This window comes from Pyxicephalus adspersus, chromosome 3 (assembly GCF_032062135.1).
Source record: "Pyxicephalus adspersus chromosome 3, UCB_Pads_2.0, whole genome shotgun sequence".
In the NCBI taxonomy this organism is placed as follows: Eukaryota; Metazoa; Chordata; class Amphibia; order Anura; family Pyxicephalidae; genus Pyxicephalus; species Pyxicephalus adspersus.
Genome location: NC_092860.1, coordinates 40,951,953 through 40,973,632, shown reverse-complemented (window position 1 = coordinate 40,973,632; position 21,680 = coordinate 40,951,953).

The following is a 21,680-nucleotide window of genomic DNA, read 5'->3' as shown; positions in this document are numbered from 1 at the left end:
AAAAAATGTACTTTACTAGCTTTAGATATTGCAGCTTGGCATTACATGCTGTTATTAAGTCTATGATCTACCAGGACCCCCAGATCCTTTTCCATTTCTGACTCTGCCAAATGTATTCCCCCTAGACAGTATAAAGCATGCATGTTGTTAGCTCCCATGTGCAAAACTTTACATTTATTTGTATTAAATGTCATTTGCCACTTGGCTGCTCAAACTGTACATCCAGGTCTGCTTGTAGATTATAGACATCCTGTATGGACCTAATTCCATTACATAGTTTGGTGTAATCTGCAAACACAGAAATGGTACTTTTAATCCCAAACTCTATATCATTTATAAAGATGCTAAATAGTAACAAGTGGTATTTTGCACTTTTTAGTTGGTTATCATGGGTCTCATGATCCTAAATATTCATTTATGCAGTACGGTTGGTGACCATTGGATTGGATTTGCTTACCTTATTAGCTTTTAAAAGGGATCCTTAACAAAGATAGTTTAGAGGTTTGTCCAGACAAAAAGTATTGCTTTTGGATGAAGTACAGAATTGTATTTACATCAGCCACTGTTAGGTGCTGGTGTATTACTAGAAAACTGTATTCTCTGTATAGTACTTCCATACATACATCAGATGTTATTTTAAGAAACTAGATTTGCTGGGTGCATGCAAGATCATCATGCACACCTGACACCTAAGTTTTGGCAGTCATGGACTGCAGACATCTCAGAGCACTGGTCAGGAGCTATCACTATGATCAGTTAGCAAACTAATATTTGAAAGCAATGATACTGCTACAGGAATCAGTCATATCCAACTTTCAGCCATCAAAGGTGGAACCAAACATACGAGACTGTCTCCTTCCCCATAAAGGTCCATGACAAGGGAAAGACAAAACATATGGGTCTGTCTCTTTGTCCCTAAATGTCTAAAAACAACTCTGGTTGCATTTGATGCTTATTGTTTTTCTAAAGTTTATAGGATTTTTTAAATAATTAAATATTTGTTATTTATCTTGAATTTTTTATTGCGCCAACATTTTTCACAGATCTTTACAAAGTCCATCACATCGGTGCCAATCTCCTACATGAATACCCAATGCCAAAGTTCTCAAAATTCTACGCATTTCGCAGAACATAGTCCTCTTTTTTAGGAAATAGGAGATCTACAATCACAAAATTTTACAAAAAAAAATGTAAATCCAATAGTATCATAATACATTTGCAACCTAAACTAAAATAAAAAAAAATTCCAATTTTTTAATTATTAAACATGACCATAAAGATTACTACTTAATTTTATGTCCCGAGTGTATGCTAATAGAGAGTATAGACCCCTTCTCACATGGATTGGTGAAGAGGACAGGCACAGGGCAGCGGTGTGACAAGATAGGATATCTCAAAGAGAGCAGCTTTTAATTAACTGCAAGTACCTTCAATGTAACATATGCAATAAAGCAAATCAGATAATATCCTATCCTTTTTCATGTAATTATATCTAATACTATTAGTTTGTTATTAGAAAATGAAAAGCAAATATCTAATTTAATGAATATTATAAATTATTGTTTATATAAAAAACCTATGTAAACCTATTTGTTTATATAAAAAACCTATTTAAACCTAATTACCTTCAATTATTTGAGAAAATAATCTGCCACATTAGTTAACATAGAAAATACTACCAAAACCCTAAACAAAGCCTAAAAAAAAAAGCAATCTTATATCCCTTGAATATATGGATATATCGCTGATTATTTATAACAAAAGAAGTGTATTGTTCCAACCTTATTAATATATATAAAACAAAACCATATGTTTGTACCAAAACCACATATGTTATTATAATAAGTTCAATGTAAATGCTTTAACCAAAAACCTCAAAGGAGCTTACAATCTAATGTCCCTTCCATAGTCATATATCATTAATACAGTCTAAGGTCAATTAGGAGGGAAGCAAATTAACCTAACTGCATGTTTTTGGAATGTGGGAGGAAACCGGAGTACCCGGGGGAAACCCACACAAACCCACGGACAACATGCAAACTCCATGCAGTTAGTGTGCTGGCTGTGATTTTTACCTGTGACCTAGCGCTGCAAAAGCCAGAGTACTAACCACTGAGCTGAAGATGCAACATCATTTTTTTTAATTGCCATTTGTTTTTAATACCCAATGGTTTAGCAAATGAAATGTCATTCAGTTAGGCGTACATCTACCGTATTTAGGTGCAGGTACCAAAACAGTAATTCCTTTTCAGCTGTTACAATAAACTATAATGTTTCCTTAGACACATTCACCTACTGGACAATGCCCACCTCTTGTATCATATAATATAATATCATAGTATAGTATCATAAAATAATTTTAGTATGCCATCCTCTAACCATGCTGCCCTAGGCACATTTTTTTTATTTTCATGTGTATTACAGTATACTGGAGTTATAACCGGCATTATACAGTTGGCCCAGGTACCAAAATAACTCCAGTACAAACGCAATGTACATTATCAGTGCCGGTAAACCTGCTATCTGTGCCCACCATGGTTTGATATTGTTTTATAGCCATTACAGGGCACTAACTGATATCAGCAGGAATCATTTAGATCAATTCTTAGTTCAATGCAAAAGCTTTACAAGAAGGAATATTATAATAATAATATTCTTCATAATAATAAATGTCATTTGCATTACTTGCAAAAACATTTGAGCTTCAGTCTGTAAGCTGTCACACTGGCCATACAAATTCAAATCTGAGCAAAATGTGCTGACAATTACTGCATGGATTGTAAGGGTAAACCTATAAATCCATTCATGTAATATCTATACAAGGTAGACCTTGTATACAATTGTTGATAAGACAGATCAAATAAAAAAATCTGACAGTATAAATAAATACAGCATTGCACAACACAGTACATAACATATAGCAAAGCATGCATACAATACAAGAGAGAGCTTGGAGTATGGAATAAATAAAGAATTTCAGCATCACTAGTCTTACATTAACCTGATTCTTGAGAGAGTGCAATATCACCCTCTAGTGGTTGAGTGGATGATCTGTAATGATGATATTGATGATACATTTTATCTATATTTTAAGGACATAATTATGATAAATCGTCCATTTCAGTTGCATTCAGCAATGTTAGCTTTGACCACATTTCCTCACTATTCATTGGCATTCATTGACATCTACCTGCAACTAATCTGCATTTATCTCTCCTTCCACAGCTATGTCTCCTATTCTGCCTGCCAAAATTTCATCCCTGTGTATGAAATTTTTTTCCCCTGCAATCTTCATCTGATTGCGTACGGTAAGTCTCCCATTGTAAATTAACTTATTGCACCAACTTAAATTTTCCCATATATTTATCTGTCCCCTACCCCTTTGTTCCAGCTGAGTGCACATTGATGTTTATTGCCCTGCCAACCCCTCCCCTACAACGGTTTAACTGATATCCCAAATTCCTTGTTATTCCCATCAGTCCATCTATATTCAGGGCCCAAAGCACTTCTATTTAAACAACAGGCATGGTCACGTGGGGACCCTGATCACATCCCCAAATCGTAAATGCCAAATTATAAGTGCAATGGTCATTATTCCAGGAAATTAGAACAAAATTGGACATACAATCTGAAACTCCCAGCTACTGGCTTTAGACTGATTCATCCACCTGGACTCCAATACAACCTCTACTGCTGCCATTCTGAATTGCTGTTTTACCAAGCCATCACTGTGACTGACTCATCATATCCCTCTCCTGGAACTCAACAAACTTAGAAGCCTCACTACAACACACGTTACAGGACCAGCTCCTGGATTGTTTGCCACATAGTTTATTGGATTTTTATGGTTCTCAATTATATGGTAAAATGTATTATTCACCCTGCAGTCTGATAATTCACTGGTCTCTCTGCTCCTTCACCTGCTTTCTCTGTCTATACTCCTGTACCTTTTTTTTCTCTAATGATACTTTCTGGTGACATCTCACCCAACCCTGGTCCCCCACACTGCCTCTCTCTTCCCTACACTTTCAGCAAGATACTCCCTTCTCCTAACCTCATCCCCATTCACCCTACCCATAAGTCCTTACCCCCTCTCTCTGGCAGTCTATGGAATGCCAGATCTGTTGGCAATAAATTAACCTCCATACACAACCTTCTCCTTTCTAAATCTCTGAACTTTCTGGCTCTCACTGAAACTTGGCTTTCCTCCTCTGACTCTGCCTCTGCTGCTGCTCTCACCTATGGAGGCCTGCACTTTACACATACCCCTAGACCTGGCAACAAAGTAAGGGGTGGTGTGGGTCTCATTCTCTCACCTAACTGTACATACAGAGTCCTTCCTACCCCACCCTCTCTCATTTTCACCTCTTTTGAAGTCCACTTTGTCCTTCCTTTCAGCCCGTTACCCCTCATTGTTGCTGTTGTCTACCACCCACCTGGCCCAGTATCACAATTCTTGGATAACTTTGCCTCTTGGCTCCCACACATTCTTTCCCATGACCTGCCCACCCTCATCCTCGGTGGGTTTAATGTTACAGTGGATGAGCCCAACCTTCCCTCCTCAGCCAAACTGCTCTCCATTACCTCCTCCTTTGGGCTCACACAGAACATAAACGGCCCCACACCAGAACATCACCAGAAACACTTTAGACCTGGTATTTTCCAAAATCTGCAACCTCACTTTTCTTGACAACTCACCATTTCCCCTTTCTGTTAACAAACTTATCACCTTCAACCTATCGAACTCCTGCCCTCCCTTGCCACATCTCAGACCTGGTAAATTGCAGAGAGATATCTGTAACCTTAACCACAACCTACTCTCAAACTGCATTACGTCCATAAAACCCACCCTCTCTAAAATCACATCTCCCAATAAAGCTGCCACTCAGTTTACCCACACTCTTTCCCTGGCTCTGGGTAAAGTTGCTCCTGCCACCTTTCGCTACCCCCTATATGCTAACCCCCGTCCCTGGCACGTCAATCACACCAATCAGCTACAAAAGACTGTTGGTGTAGTTGAGCGCAAGTGGAGAAAATCTTTCCTCAGTGCTAACTTCATGGACTACAAAGATAGACTATAACACTTTAACACTGAGCTCACTGTCCCCAAGCAAAACTAATTCTCCGCTGTCATTTCCTCTCTAGCTTCCAACCCACGCAGCCTCTTCTCAACAATTCACTCCCTCCTAAACCCCACACCTGCTTCCTCCCACAACAACCTTCTCTGCCCAAGAAAATTGACAAAATCAGACATGATGTCTCTGCCCACTGAGCCACTCCAACCATACCCACCCCTGCTACTGTGGATGAAGTCTCCTCTCTTCTCCCAACATCTCCATCTACTACCTGTCCACTTTACCTAATTCCCTCTGATCTACTCTGTGCCCATTCCTCCACCCTGGCCCCTTACCTGAGCACCAACTCTCTCCTTGACCCTTTCCAGTCTGGTAGTTGTTTTTTTTTTGGTTTGTTTTTATGTGATCTCCTTTACAATCTCCCAGGATCTTTCAACCTTTGGTGATCCAAGAGATGTACAATTTAACAAGTCAAGTGGGATTGTTTTTAAGCAGTTACTTTCTATGAATTGTTGAAACTCAGGTGTTGTGATGCATATTGTTGTGCGCCAAACCTCAAGTGTTTGATGCGCTTTGTTGTGTGCCAATGCGGACCCGATATGTGCACGTGAACTGTGTTCTATCAGTTGAAAAAAGCATCGGCCACTTTTGCAGAGAAGGATCCTCATTCAGGTAAGTTTTCCTTTTTATGTGTATATTGTTTGTTTTGCTTCATGTGCACTCATGTATGTATGTATGCATTTATATATGTGTACATATTCATATAAAAGAGAAATTATAGGATAAAATAGGCAAAAAGGGCTTTTTGGACCATATTGCTTCACATTTAAAAGATTGCCTATTTCTTCCTATGATTTCTGATGTCATAGGCATGGCTCCAAGCAACATTCATGGATGATATTGTCTCTGGTTCAAAGAGGAAACCACCTTTATGTGCTTCCACTATCGAGCTGAGTAAGTAAATATATAGTGGGCCAGGACTAAAATGACATTTAAACCTGCAGAAACACTCTGAAAAGCTGTAAAAGCAAGAAAATATATTTGGCACACAGTGTATTTGTCCCTGGAAATTTTAGATACATGTACTATTTGAATTGTGTACACACCTAAATAATGCATGCAATGCAGTTTTTAATTAGCAAAATTAGGCTGTTCATTTCTAAGCGTGCTTGACCCTGCTTGTGGGCTTGTGAATAAATGTGGTTAAATGTTGTGCTTGGCAACCTGGACCTCCTTCCATTACCATCAGATGTGTTAAAATGAGTATGCATCTCACCTGGACAGCTGATTGACAACCTGTATGGCCAGGAAGTGGAAGTGTGTTTGTATACTATAGGGCTAAGTTCAGGCAGCACAGCACAATAGGAACAAACCGATAACACTACTAGAAATGAACAGAGGAGTTGTGTAGAGCAGTGGCAGCAAATCAAAGTGAGTGAAGTATGTTAAACGAAAACCACAGCTTAATCACCATATACCAGACTATTAAAGAAAAAAAAAAACATGACAATTTATTCATAAAAGGAATATGTACATAATACAATCATTAACAATATGTGACAATATGACTTTGAGAATGGGACAAAGGCAACAAGGGGGTCAAATACCAGTTTGGAACCATTACACCATTAAAGATTACAAAAAGATTACAAAAAAATTGCAGCCAATCTAACTATAAATCAGGCAATTTTCAGAATTAGTATAATGTAATAAAAAAATGTAGCACTTACCAAAAAAAAAAATCAAGCACTAAAGATTCAAACTGACCTGTAATGGATGTAGGTGTGCACAGAACAAAGACCAGGTGTGCCTTAATTGATTGCTATGACATCACTATTGACAGAAATCCTAATGCAGCTGAAAATTTGCCTTAATTGGAGAATTCCAATCCCCACTGCTCATTTAGCAATGCTGTAAGCCTGTAGGCAAGTGCTCGCGGTAATGCGCCGTGTCCAGCGGATCGTATATTCGTGTGACGAGCTTACTCGCATTTGTGTGATAAATCAGGTGCATTGGATCTGTCAAAAAATGGAAAATATAAATGTTGAGCCAGCACACATGGCTCCTTCTTCTGTAACCATGGGTAATGTACTCCATTTGGTGATGATGATGGTATTTATTTTGAAGTATATGGATAATTACAATTTTTTTTATAACATATAATGATTTAATTTTGCTATATAAAGTTTCATGGTGATAAGACAAACAATGTTGTGTCTGATTATCATAGTTTATGTTATGCATAATGGCTTCTTTTAATGCACACTTTACATACCCTAAAGTAAAATCCATTGACAGCAATAGCAGCAGATGCTGATTCTGGATTAAAAAACATCCTAGATAAGGGGATTTACCATTCTAGTTCTGCAGAAATCTTGGGTTTGCATTCCATATGCATGAAATACTTGAAATTGGTTTTACTTTGGAATCATGGGCTTGGGACCTGCATTATATGATCAGCACAAATCTACATCTCTTTGGTTTAATGGTCTGTACAATAGGCTAGTGACAATAAATATGTCCTGTGGATATAAATACTAAGTCTTTTAGATGGGCCAAAATCTCCAACTTCACATATTAAAAAACATTAGCTGAACGCTCATGGAATAACATACAGTAAATCACTTGAATGTTATGTATGTGTATGTGCACTAAACCATTGCTATGGTTATGAACCATATTAAATCTTTAAAGGCAGCTTTGTATAGAACTTCCTGGTCAGATATAGCAACCTACTATTGGAAACTTTTCCCCTACGATATAAGTATTTATATCTTCAACACTCCTATGGTATCACAGAGGTTTAAAAGGTATATTGTATGTGGCAGGAAAACCCTGCAGTGATCAAAAAACCCTGCAAATCATAAAGGGAATGTATGAATAGCTTTATATAGTGTCAAAGGATACTTACAGCGCTGCTCAAATGGCTATTACCTGTGGTTGTATATACCATGAGAATGTTATCTAACATTAATTGTTCTTATTCAGCCACTAATTGCAAAAAGAAATCCTAAGTACCAGAGCTTGATAAAAGCATCAGAACAATCTCCTAAAAGACCCAATGGCAGGTAGCAGATCTGATTAATTAATGTTTCTGTTAATATTTTATCACTGGGCCATTCAATGTGAAAATACATAATGGGCCTGAATTATTAAAACTATCTAAGGCTGGAGAAGATAGATTATCATGGGAGAACATGGGTGATCCAGCAAACCAGGAATTGATTTCTTAAAAATAATTTCCTATGTCTTCAATTCTGGATGCTTGCTGGATCATCCAGATTCTAGTCTATCTACTCCAGTCTTGGAGAGCTTTAAAAATCAGGCCTACTGTATTCCTACTTGGTAAAGAAGTGCAAAGAGCAATGGTGAAAAAATGCTGTGAGCAAAACCAATTTGATTTCAGGTTTCCAAAATCAATTCGGTAATCAGCTGACTGCTGGTGATTTTTTGCACTTTCCACAACTTTAAGTTACTGTATGGGGAAGTACATTTGACATCTTGCAAGAATACATAATATACTGCATGAGTGCATTTATTGGAAGATTACCAAGATCCCCGGAGATGTGGATTCTGATTAACAATCGCAGAGGAGATAGTGTGGTTTAAAAATAATACCTACCTTTGTTACTTTTGGAGACTATATGACCTAGAAATGCAATGACCCTGATTTAATAAAGCTCTCCGAGGCTGGAGAGAATACACTTTCATCAGTGAAGCTGGGTGATCCAGCAAACCTGGATTGGATCTGGTCTAGGCTTAAAAACATTTGCTAACAAATGGAGCACCCAGCTTCACTGATGAAAGTGTATTCTCTCCAGCCTTGGAGAGCTTTTGTAAATCAGGGCCAATGAGTAGTAGCCTTGTATAGCAACTGGGTAGCAATAGCTGCAATGGTACCCATATTGCACAAGGAGCTTCTGCTGTGCTTACCTTTTCCTGAAAAATACCTTTATATTCTTTGTACAGTTATTCTCTACTAGCTAACATTTATGTAGCAGCATGTGTGTCTCTAATGGATGGGATTCCCTATGGTTGTCATTAGTATGCAAGATAGTGCCTCGTTTAGTAAGCCAGCCCAGTGCTCTTAGTATGTGGATAACTGCACCTTGATCATCATTATTGCACTTGCACTGCTTTAGCGATTAAGTCCAGCAGTGCTCAAAAATGTACCTAGTTGGAAACTCATAAAGAACAGAAGAACCTACATTTCAGAATCAGTTCAAGAGTGGTGGGCGTTTAGTCTCCAAAGCCAGTTGGATGCAGTACCTGCATGGTGTCTGTTACTTTATCCCCTATTTAATTTACAGCTTTTGGGACAGAGCCTAATTTACTCTACTGAAAAGCCATCATTGGGTATATTTTTTATAATATTTCTATCACATACAAGCCAAATAAATCTGAAGGTTACATGACTCTTGTAGTGGAGTTAAGACTTTTTCAACTAACATGGTTATCACAAAAATAGACTAACATCTATCGCGTGAACTATTTTGGATTTTTATTGCAATAGCCTAGAAATCAAAGACTGTTTGCTTTCATCTTAAGATCTGATGAAGTGGAAACTGGGCAATTTTCTCAGTTATCTTTCTGAATCTCTACTGGCTACAGGATGTCTATTCCACAAAATGGGACTATAAACGGCCTCAATTTTGATGTAAGATTTAAAAAAAGTGGCAACCATAAAATAACAGACTATTTGGCAAGTGATGCAATTTAGGAATGCTAACATAAATGCTTTAAAATCTAATCTTAGACTACTCTGAGAAATTACACCAATTTACCTTATGTGTCAGTATATCTTTTTCCATTTTAGCAAATAGATCCATTAGGAATGGCTATCAGAATATTTGATAGTGAGTACATTGCTTTAAAAGAAGAAAAAAATCAGATTTTTTAGGCAGCTAGTGATGTTTCAAGAGTAAATAAATCAGATCTTTATCTTCTACTTGAAACTTAAGTCTCCTATATCAAGGTTATGTTTGATCTAAGTGAAAGCATTTATTTAAAATATATACTAATGGCCTAAACTAAAAGTGACATCAATACAGTGGAGAAATAGCAGGCACCACTTATTTCAATATGTTCATGGTCACAGCAATACTATTTTAGTGTACATTGTTCAGGACAAATTAGCAATTACATTCTAGAACTTTTGAACTACTCTACAATGACAGCAGGTTGCCTTGTTAGTATGGTAAAAGCACATTTGTAGTGTATTTTGTAAGGTTGTCAGTTTAATCATCACACTGGGCAATTTCGTTTTTTTGATATAATAAAAATAAATTGCTGTAAAAAATGTAATGAAAATGGCACATTTAGAAAAGTTAAAAAAGTGAATACTGGTATATTTAATATTTATATATATATATATATATATATATATATATATATATATATATATATATTATATATTTATATCTATATGATGGCTTATCCTGCTTTCGGGCTTTATGTCACTTACTATTAATGAATAGATAAAATAGAATCCATCCATTCTTTACCTTTAGGACAGGACTAAAAAATACAATATTTAAAAATATGTTTATTTTTTTTCTTTCAATAAATATAAAACATTTGCATAGTAGTATTTTGTATTCTAATTTTGTGCCAACAAATATATGAGTTGTTGTTGTTTGTACATTTCCATAGCTCTGTAAATTATCAGCTGCAATTTACACACAAATAGGTTTAGGTCACAGAAAATGTGAACCATTATCAATTCCATTATATTGTAAATTTCAAATGAAAGAATACATATAATAACAAGTTTGAATAAATACTAAGGAAATACACAATCAAAATAAAATTACCCCAAAACCTTTATGGTATTTATATAAAACAGACCCACAATTCTACTTATTGTAAAAAAAAGCAGATGGCACCGACCAATTATGTGGCTTTTTTTTTTAAACTGTTTCTCAAACCATATTTAAACCTGCACCAGAAAATAAAAGATGGAGAAAGTAGTGAGATGAGTGGTGACATGTCTGTTGCCTTTTCTCAGTTTATAGGTGAGGTTGGGAAGTCATTTATAAGTCTTTGAAGTGCTAGAAAACCCACTTTGAAAACTTCTAAGTAAAGCTTCCATAATAATAACATGCAGAGCTAGACTGCAACAACCACCAAAACACATAAATAGTCCAATATACTTAATTCCAAATGTTTCTGTGCTCCTCTATATCAAAAACATTTTCTGGGGAATAGGACTTAAATATTTACAGTTTTTAAGGTTCTTACACTCTCCTGAAAGTAAATATGAAGAGTCTATTCCCCTAGTACTTTTTTTTATTTAAAGTGAGCACAGGTTCACTTTATACAGAAGACTTGCAAATGTTCTTAATGGGTTTTAACTTTATATTCAATGCTAATTGGCTATTTCATATTAAGCTGGACTTTTAATGAAAGACAACCATTTTTTTTCCACAAACTTGTATTCCTTCCACCTAATGACACCTAATGAAGTATTGGTTTTCATATTACTAGACATTTCCCTAATGTGCAGGACGCTTTAAAATGTTTTCAGGCCTTTTGCTAAAAACGTGTTTCTTAACCAGGGCTTCATGGAACCCTGGGGTTCCTCCAGAGATTGCTAGGGGTTTCTTGAGCAAAGAGCAATTTGTTTGTGAGTTTAACAGACTTTTTTTGGTGTCTTTAAGGGTGGCAGCCTTTCCAATGGCCAGGAATGTAAGAGGCAATCTTCATACTGACCACCACACTAATGTACTGTAAACTGTGGATAGAATAATTACACTGGGAAAACGCATTTTTGATGAGTTAGATTTTACATTTGTTTTTTACAAATTTTTGGGTGGTGAATCCAGAAATGACATCCAGTTTTTACGATACAGTGTACCTCCATTTTTTGTCAAAAAACATACAAATTTTACATACAATGAAAAAATAATTAAATAACTCGAATGTACTGTTTATTTAAATGTATTTTGTTCATGTTACTATATGACATTTTTTTTTACATTAAAAACATTTGAAAATTTTTGGGTAAGCGAATGCGGTAAAAATTTACACTTATAGCTTTTCCTGGAGTTTTCAGTGTTAGGACAATCCCGCCGGATGCTCCAACAATAGTCAGCCATCATATGTACATCCCGTCTACTCTGATACTGTCCTTTCATGAACTTCAAATCTTGGTGGAATCGTTCACCTTGCTCATCACAGACTGCACCAAGGTTTTACGGGAAGTGAGATAGATGGCTGCAGAAAATGCACCTTGAATCTCATATTGGAACCAAGCATTTTGTAGCTCTCCCAAGAGTTTCTGCACAATTTCTTTGTAATTCTTTGATTGTGTTTTTCCAAGAAAGTCCTTGACAATGGCTTTGAATGATAACCAAGCATTCTTTTCGACTTCTGACATTATCCTAATTATCCTAAAGAAATGTTCATCTTTGATGAGCTGCCGAATCTGTGGACCATCAAACACAACGGCCTTTATTTTTTCAAATGACAGGCTAGGAAATGCCAAAATGAGGTACTTGAAACAGTGTCCTTCAGTTGGAAAAGCTTTAACGAACTGCTTTATCAGACTCAGTTTCATGCGCAGAGGCGGGAATATAACATTCTTTATATCAACAAGTGGCTCATGTAGAGTGTTTGGATTAACTGGTTTTAGGGCAGATCTTGGAGGCCATTTCCTTTCCTCCTAATGCCTCTCAAGAGCTCCGCTATCTCACATTCACAGATAACAGGGATACTTGGTGTATCCACGTTGCTGACCAAGAAGGAAGCATACCATTTTAAGGTCAACACAGAGGACTCAATTGTGTTGCTGATATTGCAACAACTCAATGACTCTCTTTATGTCTGCATATTCTTCACAAAGAGAAACTGAATGGCCAATTGGGACTGACCCAAATATATTACCATTTTGAAGGAGTACACACCTTAAGCTCTGTTTTGAGCTATCGATGGATAGTCACCATTTAGTTGATTTAGATTGGAAATCCCAATTCCTCCATTAAACCAGGTATTAAACCAGGTCAGTTCTAAAGTACTGCAGAAATGCAATTTCTCCGGTTTGAAAGTACGATACCTTCATTCCTTTTTCAAGTAAGTTTTTCTCATGCAGTCTTGGTGCTAGGAGTTCTAAAGCCTTCTTCGATAGTCCCAAATCACATGCCAAATCACTCAACACATGCTGATCAAATCCCTTATGAGTCCTGTTCAATTTCAAACTCTTCATCATTGTTGTCACCTAGTTCATAACCATAATCATATTCTTCAAGAGAGGGTAGTGTAACCAAAACCGGCTCTGGGATTTCATCTGAATGAGCCACTGGGCGTATAGCCGATGGTAGACTAGGAAGAAAGGAAATACGTGTGTAAGCAGAAAAATAAATTTTGCTTATTCACTACATAAAGCAGTGCACAACCTCTGACCACACTGTCTTGCGTGTAAATGAATAGCCTATACAAATTCACGCTACAGTAATTGCAATAATATAGGTGGTAGAGAAAAAACCTGACGTGATAGTAGAAAACTAATTGCACTTATTGCTAATTGCACTTATTACTAATTGCACTCCGAATCAGCATACCTATTTTAGTGTAAATAAGCTTGAAAATTTAGGTCAACAAAAAATTTGTTCAAAATTGTTGCCCAGTGTTAGAGAAGGGGTTCTCTGAAGACCTGAAAGTTATTTCAAGTGGTCCTCTCATGTTAAAAAAGTTGAGAAACACTTTGATAAAATGTAGCACAGATTTGGCATCTGGTATTTTCAAAAGATATAGTAGATTTTAACATCACTTCTGATAATTGAATCATGGTGAACTTAACTTCCAAGCAATCATCATATTGTTCAATAATGCAAACAAATGTGTTCAAGTTTATTATGGTGAAAGGTACTGGAAGTGCAGCAATAGTGGTCAGACATTCCTTCAATTCCCATCAGTCTTAAATATATTATGATTTTGTTTATATATTTCTATGTATTAGGGCAAGACTTAACTTATGCTGTAAAGTTAATATATATATATATATATTGCATTTTACAAGATGCTGATGATTGCTGCTTCCCCCAGCAAGATGCTGAACCTGCTTCCAGGTTTGACCTTTAATTTGGCACTGGCTGCACTCTGGGGTTGCACTTCCTACCATGCACTGGTTTTCAACTCCTGGCTCTGGATTCTAACCATGCATTGGTTCTCCACCTGCTGGCTTCTGATTATTCACTGGTTTCTCACTTCTATCTTATCCCCTCTTCTACTGGTCAGCGTTCTAATCAGGGTCAGCAACTTATCCATTTTCAGCTGCTGACCATGCTTGGGTGTAAGTTGAGTGCCACAACCTAGTGCAGGGTAATGCATGTTTACGTAGCTAAAGAAGACCAAGCAGACCATGTGCCTTGCCTTGCACAGTGCTATTGAGTAGTGCAAAGTCAGCTTTCTTTGGCTATACCTCCCAAGTATCAAAGTCAATATTCCCAATGCATAGCACACACATTAAGGATTCTGAGCAGAAACTTATTCTCCACCCTTCTTCTCCCTTTAAGAATGCCTCCATCAATAAGAGCATATGTGAAAGGAAAGCAAGGAGGAGAAATATTATTACTTAAAAAAGGTAGAAATTTGTTATAATTTCACATTGAAGAGAAACTGTCATACAGGAAAAAAATCTGTATCTGTCATTCTGTTTTACTATTTGTGTTACAGTATGAAAGCCAGATGCTTGCATGACAGAACAATATTAGTGCAACATTATTAGCCTCATATTGTTATACTCAAGCAGAGATTGATTATAGGGAAGTAAATAACTAATTCACCATGTGAATCTTGTTTTTTAATGCACTTATATTCTTACAACATAATTATTATATTCATTTTCCACTACTCAGAATTTGTTTTTACTCTGCAAATGAACTGGAAGCAATTTTAAATTCAAAACCTGCTTTGTAGTATTTACATTTTATTTTTCACTTTCATAATTCTGCGTAGTGAAAATATATTTAAATACATAAATAATTCAGAAGTAATTAGCACTGGGTGGCCAGTTAGAGAATGAATTTAACAGCTATTTTTATATTAAAAATATGCTGCTCATTCTGCTATTGGCCAATTTACCAGTCTCATGCTGGAAGACCTTAACTGTGCAATTAACTTTTGATAAAGCACTGGAATTTAGCTTGTTAAATAAAGATTGACTGTTTCCTCTCCTACGTGAACTAAAATAAGTCTTTGTAAGATTATTTATTTTGCAAAATGCCTAATTATTTGACAGAAAAAATAGAGATGAGGCTAACAAAAGAATTTAAATACTAACTGGTGTCATCAGACTGCTTGGCTGGATCTAGCTAGAGACAATCTAGTTCAGGGTCTGAACCTTGGTTCCACAGAATCCCAGGGGGGGTCAGAACTATCATAACATTTCTTACATTATATAAAATAGTGGTTAACCTTTTATTATAACGATAAAATGCCTTTTTTTTTTATTTCAGTTAACAGTGGAAATAATATGCAGATACATATTTTAGTAGTAGGATGAATAAATAATAAAATTGGAAAGGTGTACAGGGAGTTGAGAGTCAAAACTTATTATAAATTAAATTAAATTATTAAAAATTAGTAAAAAATATATATATTAGTATATGTCAACCATTGTGATAAAGAAATTCGTACACCCACGTATGACTTACAGGAGGCGTAATGTAGGTGTTTATACTAGCTCTATGGGAGGGACACCTTTCATTATTCTACATAAATACCAAGAATTGTGGTAGAAACAAATTTATATTTGCATTTTGGTGGGAGTGTTAAGTGTATTAACAACACTTTCCCAGGTTTTAAAGAGAAGGTGGGGTTTTGTGTCTTGGGAGGCCTCTTTCTATTCATCTCCATTTTGGAAAATTGTTGCTATTTCCTTAAGAACAGGCGTGGGGTGGAGGCCAGCCAACAGTGCAGAATTGTTTTTACCCACCGCTGATAAAAGAAGCATTTAATTTATTTTTAATAGTTTTTTTTAGAAGGGGAAGACCCCTCCCATGACGTGCTTAATGGAAGACCCAGGGCCTTCTGAGATACATATGTCACATATCCCAGGAGGCTTCAGGCTGCTTCTTCCACACATTCCTGGGCTTTCCTGGAATGTAAAAAAGTTACGATCTCTTGGATGGGCAGTGAGATTGGTCCTTATTTTTTACTATATTTTCAGGAAACATCACATGAACTCACGTAAGCAGAAGAAGGAACAAGATGGTGGTGCCCACTGGTTCCTACACTCCAGAAAGAAATTCAGGATGGCATGGGACTGAATGGAATCTGATTATGGAGGGATGGAGGACTCTTGGAAAATAAAGGTGTTTTTTTTTCTTTTTTAAATGAAAGTTAAGCTTTCAGTTCAAAGTCTTTCTCTCTCCTTCCCTCCTCTCCCCACTCTTCATCTGTTTCCCTCATTTCTGCTATCCATGTCTTTCTGTTTCTTTCACCCTTTCTCTTTTCCTCTCTCTTTTACTCTGTCCCCAACGCTCTTGTTCTTCGCTGTTACTTTCCCCACTTCTTCCGTTCTTCATATTCCCCTCCACTTTGCCCTCCTTTCTTCCTCCATGTCATTGTCACTTTCTCTCCACTTCTCTTACCTTACCCCCTTTATATGTTTACCATCCCTAGCTCTTCCTACTTTGCTCAGCCCATCCCACTGTCACTTTCTCCCCACTTCTCTTACCTTACTCCCTTTATATGTTTACCATCCCCAGTTCTTCCAACTTGCTCTGCCCATCCTACTGTCACTTTCTGCCCACTTATCCTACTGTACCCCCTTTATATGTTTACCCTCCCTAGCTCTTCCCACTTTACTCAGCCCATCCCACTGTCACTTTCTCCCCACTTCTCTTACCTTACCCCCTTTATATGATTATTCTCACCAGCAATTTCTACTTTGCTCTGTCTATCCCACTCTCAATTTCCTCCCACGTATCTTACCTTACCCCTTTATATGTTTACCCTCCCCAGCTCTTCCCATTTTGCTCTGTCCATCCCACTGTCACTTTATCCCCACTTGTTTTACCTTACCCCTTTTATGTGTTTACCCTCCCCAGCTCTTCTCACTTTGCTCAGCCCATCCCACTGTCAATTTCCCCCACTTATCTTACCCCTTTATATGTTTACACTCCCCAGCTCTTCCTACTTTGCTCTGCCCATCCCACTGTCACTTTCTCCTGACTTATCTTACCGTACCCCCTTTATATGATTATCCTCACCTGCAATTCCTAATTTGCTCTGTCTATACCACTGTCACTTTCTTTCTACTTCTCTTACCTTACCCCCTTTATATGTTTACCTTCCCCAGCTCTTCCCACGTTGCTCCATCCATCCTACTGTCATTTTCTCCCTACTTCTCGTACCTTACCCCCTTTATATGTTTACCCTTCCCAGCTCTTCCCACTTTGCTCTGCCCATCCTACTGTCACTTTCTCCCCACTTATCTTACCATACCCTCTTTATATGATTATCCTCACCTGCAATTCCTAATTTGCTCTGTCTATACCACTGTCATTTTTCCCCCACTTCTCTTACCTTACCCCTTTATATGTTTACAGTCCCCAGCTCTTCCCACTTTGCTCTGTCCATCCTACTGTCACTTCCTCCCCACTTATCTTACCGTACCCCCTTTGTACGTTTACCCTCCTCAGCTCTTCCCACTTTGCTCTGCCCATCCCACTGTCACTTTCTACCCTTTTCTCTTACCTTACCCCCTTTATATGATTATCCTCACCAGCTCTTTCCACTTTGCTCTGTCCATTCCATTTACAAAATCATAATATATTTAAGACTGATGGGATGTGAAGGAATGTCTGCCCACTATTGCTGCACTTCCAGTACCTTTCACCATTATGCACTTGAACACATTTGTTTGCATAATGAACAATATGATGATTGCTTGGAAGTTAAGTGCACCATGATTCAATTACAAGAAGTGATGTTAAAATCAATTGTATCTTTTAAAAAATACCAGATGCCAAATCTGTGCTACATATTAACAAAGTGTTTCTCAACCTTTTTAACATGAGAGGACCCCTTGAAACAACTTTCAGGTCTTCAGGGAACTCATTCTATAATTATTTATTCATAGTTCACAGTGTGATGGTCTTCTATCCTTACTCTTTCACTGTTCCAGTTTCTTTCTACACTTCCTCTTTTTAACCCAACCCTTCATGATCTCAGTCCCCCCATTTTCACTTCCTCTTTATTACTCCTCTTTACTAATATTTATATTTATTCTTTAAATGTATTATTATATTTACAGAAAAAAAATTAAATTGTTACCCGAAAACTGTTTCAAAAGTTCCCCTAGCATAAAACAGTTGAAAAGGCTGGTCTAGATAAAGCAGAAAACACAAAAAGAGCATGAAGACACAGAGAAATAGCCTCTACATTAGAATCAATATTTTTATTTTAGAAACAATAAAAAATTACAGAGCTTTACCCAACACAAACATATGTATTAAACTGTAATGTGCCCAAATGTCATTTTATTTCTGATACTCCAGTTTAACCTTTGAACATTTCTCTAAAGAGACAAAATAGACAGTCAGTAAGTAAAATACATACTACCAATGGGAAATTTCACAGCTTCACTTCTTCAGAGCTCACACTGACAAAGAATGATGAGGCTCCATGTTGAACATATGAAAGAAGAGCAAATTGCAAAGTAAAAGGAGGGGGGAAAGGCATACAATAAAATGAACTTGCATCTTGTCTGACATCTTGGAGCTGAGATGCAGCCCAATGAGCAGAAGGAGTGCATATTACCAATCTCAAAGAGACATCATCCAGGCAAAAAATAACAACAAAGAAGGAGAGAAAGAAGCAATTTCGCTACAAGCTCCATAATGACCACATATTTTCAGCCACAGCAGGTTTCTGCTTGTTCCCTGCAGGAACATGACAAATGAGGGCTGTTTAATATTTTGCTTGAACAGTTTTTCCTTTCAGAAAACTATTTGCAATGCGATAATGAGAGAAGCAGATCAGCAAAGAGCAGCATTTTGTAAGGCTGACTACCTTTCTAGGACATATCATCTGATACATATTTTGTTTATCCAAAGTGAATTCAGCGGTTAAAATGATTAATTGAGCTTGTTTTATGTTAGCCTTACCAGTTTTGCTAAAGAGGTGACGGCTGTTTTTTTTTCCATTGTATGTCACGCGTGTAGTTTATGTAACAACTCCCATCCATAACAAAATGATTGTGCTAATTTTAGCAGATCATTAATCTGATATGATGTCAGATTTTTAAAACTAAATGTTGTTATAATGAACAATCGGTGACATATGTATTTAGTTTACGTTACACAGTTTTGTAGGGCAGAATATCATGTTTAGATTTAAAGAGTAATTGGTGTTTGGAGACTTTTTACAATGTCTCTGGAGATTTACTTTCATTGTTTTTGTATTTGTAGAAGAATTTAAAAAAATTCCAATGTTTTGTATATTAAAAAATGGAGAGAGAATGACCTGACTCCAAGAAGAAACTTATATACCTTCATAACAAGCAAAACTCTAATTTATAAAAACTGAATGTTTTGAGATTTTTAGATTGTCTTTTAGTTTTTTTGTACACAAAAGCATCCTTGTTTAAAGTTATCTGCAGAACAAATAAAAACAATTTAAAGGCATTATATATATTTGATCAGCCATTCTTAATCAGGGTTCCATGAAATGCTAGGGTTGTGGCTGAATATTCTCCCATAAAATGGTGGTAATAATTCCAGGGCCAACATCACTTGGCAGAGCCACATGCAATAAACCAATGACGTATTTAGCTGTCTGTAAAGGTGACATTCTGACCACTAATGTATAAGAGTCATTCTTCCCACTGTCAAACAATTCAAATAGATTGTTGCAATTGATTTATAATGGCAGGAGTTCCCTAACATCTGAAAATTGTTTTATGGGCTAAAACGGTTGAGAAAGGCTGTATAAGACAGTGGACAGAGAATGACCCGACTCCAAGAATAACTTGTGTATGTTCATGTATAATCCTAAAAGTATTAGTCTGATTTATGAAGACTTAAAAACATATATATGGAGCAGAAGGGAATTAGCTGTAGAAGTGTGGCTGGTGTGTGTAGCTACTAGTGCTGTAACTGGTCCAGTAATCACTGAATCCCATCCTTGGTATCCCTATGGATGTATAGATCTGGTGATATGTATCTTAGTCAGCCTATTGTTTAAGTTACATATCATAGCAACTGTACTTTACACCATAATTAAGATTTTATTAAAATTTGGGGAAGTGAAAAGACAGCATTTGATTTTTGCTTGTTTATCATTTCTGTCTTACAACAGACAATTTTTACACAACCTGTAAGCAAGCATAAGAAGCCACACTAAATTCAATGTAACATAAAATTTAACTTTTACTTCTAAATTAAATCTGATGTTCATCCAATAGAACCAATAATAAATAATTCACCTAATTACACCACCTAATGTTGTTTACAGGTTGTAGAATTGTAACACAAGCACTATGCTTTGGAGAATGGTAATTAAACACTGACTTACTCAAGAAGCTTGACCACTGTAAAATTACTGCAGATCTTATGGGATATGTCAGCAATAAATGGCACAGATATCCAAAGAAATAGCTCTAGACATACAAACATAGTCTACAGAAAAAAACATGTGCTAAATAAGCTTACAATTCATAGTAATGACTGTAATCAAAGGGCATTCAGCAAACCTGGGTTGGATCTGCTCCAGTATTCAAAACATTTGCATAGCAAACATAGCAATTAGCAAATTACTTTGAATAAATTTATTCCAGGTTTGCTGGATCACCCAGCTTTACTGATGAAAGTGTATACTCTTAAACCTTGGAGTGCTTTAATACATCAGGCCCAATGTATTCCCAAAATGTTACTTATATGAAATGCTAAATATGTTACATCTAAACATAAGAAATTCAGATTTTCAAGGATTCCAAGGTGAAAATGGATGAACAGTTGGTGGTACATTTCAAAGTATATGTGTCACGCATGGAGACAGGATCACTAGGGAGAGCTACAACTCGCACAGAGGTGGTGTGAGCCCTGAGAAGGGCCAAGGCGCAGAGTCTAAGCAGTAACCAGGTCTTTTCTAGAGCCTCTGATGGTGAGGATGTTGCACTGCTGGTTACTGCCAGGTTGCAGTCCTTGGGCACACCAAGGTGGGAAAACACAGTACCAAATCACAAAGCAGAAGGATAGTCAAGGAAGGCCAGGGTCAAGGCAGGCAGCAAGCAAGAGAGGTCAGGTCTCATGCCAGGGGTTAACTGCCAGGGATCCAGGAGACAGACACCAGTGACACAGGGGCCACTGCGGGCACAGGGAACACAGAAGACACTGGTAGCAACAGGAGGCACAGGTAACACAGGGATATCCACAGACAGATATGAACACTGGAACAGCACAGGGAAGTTGGCTAGGAACCAAAAGACTGGACAATGAGAGGTTAACACATGAGCTGGACAGAGGAAACACTGAATTAAGCACCAGGTGAACAGAAGCTAGCTCAACAGAACTCATATTTTTTTAAACTTGTATTGTATTCCACTATTTTCTTTACTTCATAAGGACAAAAAAGAGTCTTCTGATTTTACTAGCACCAGAG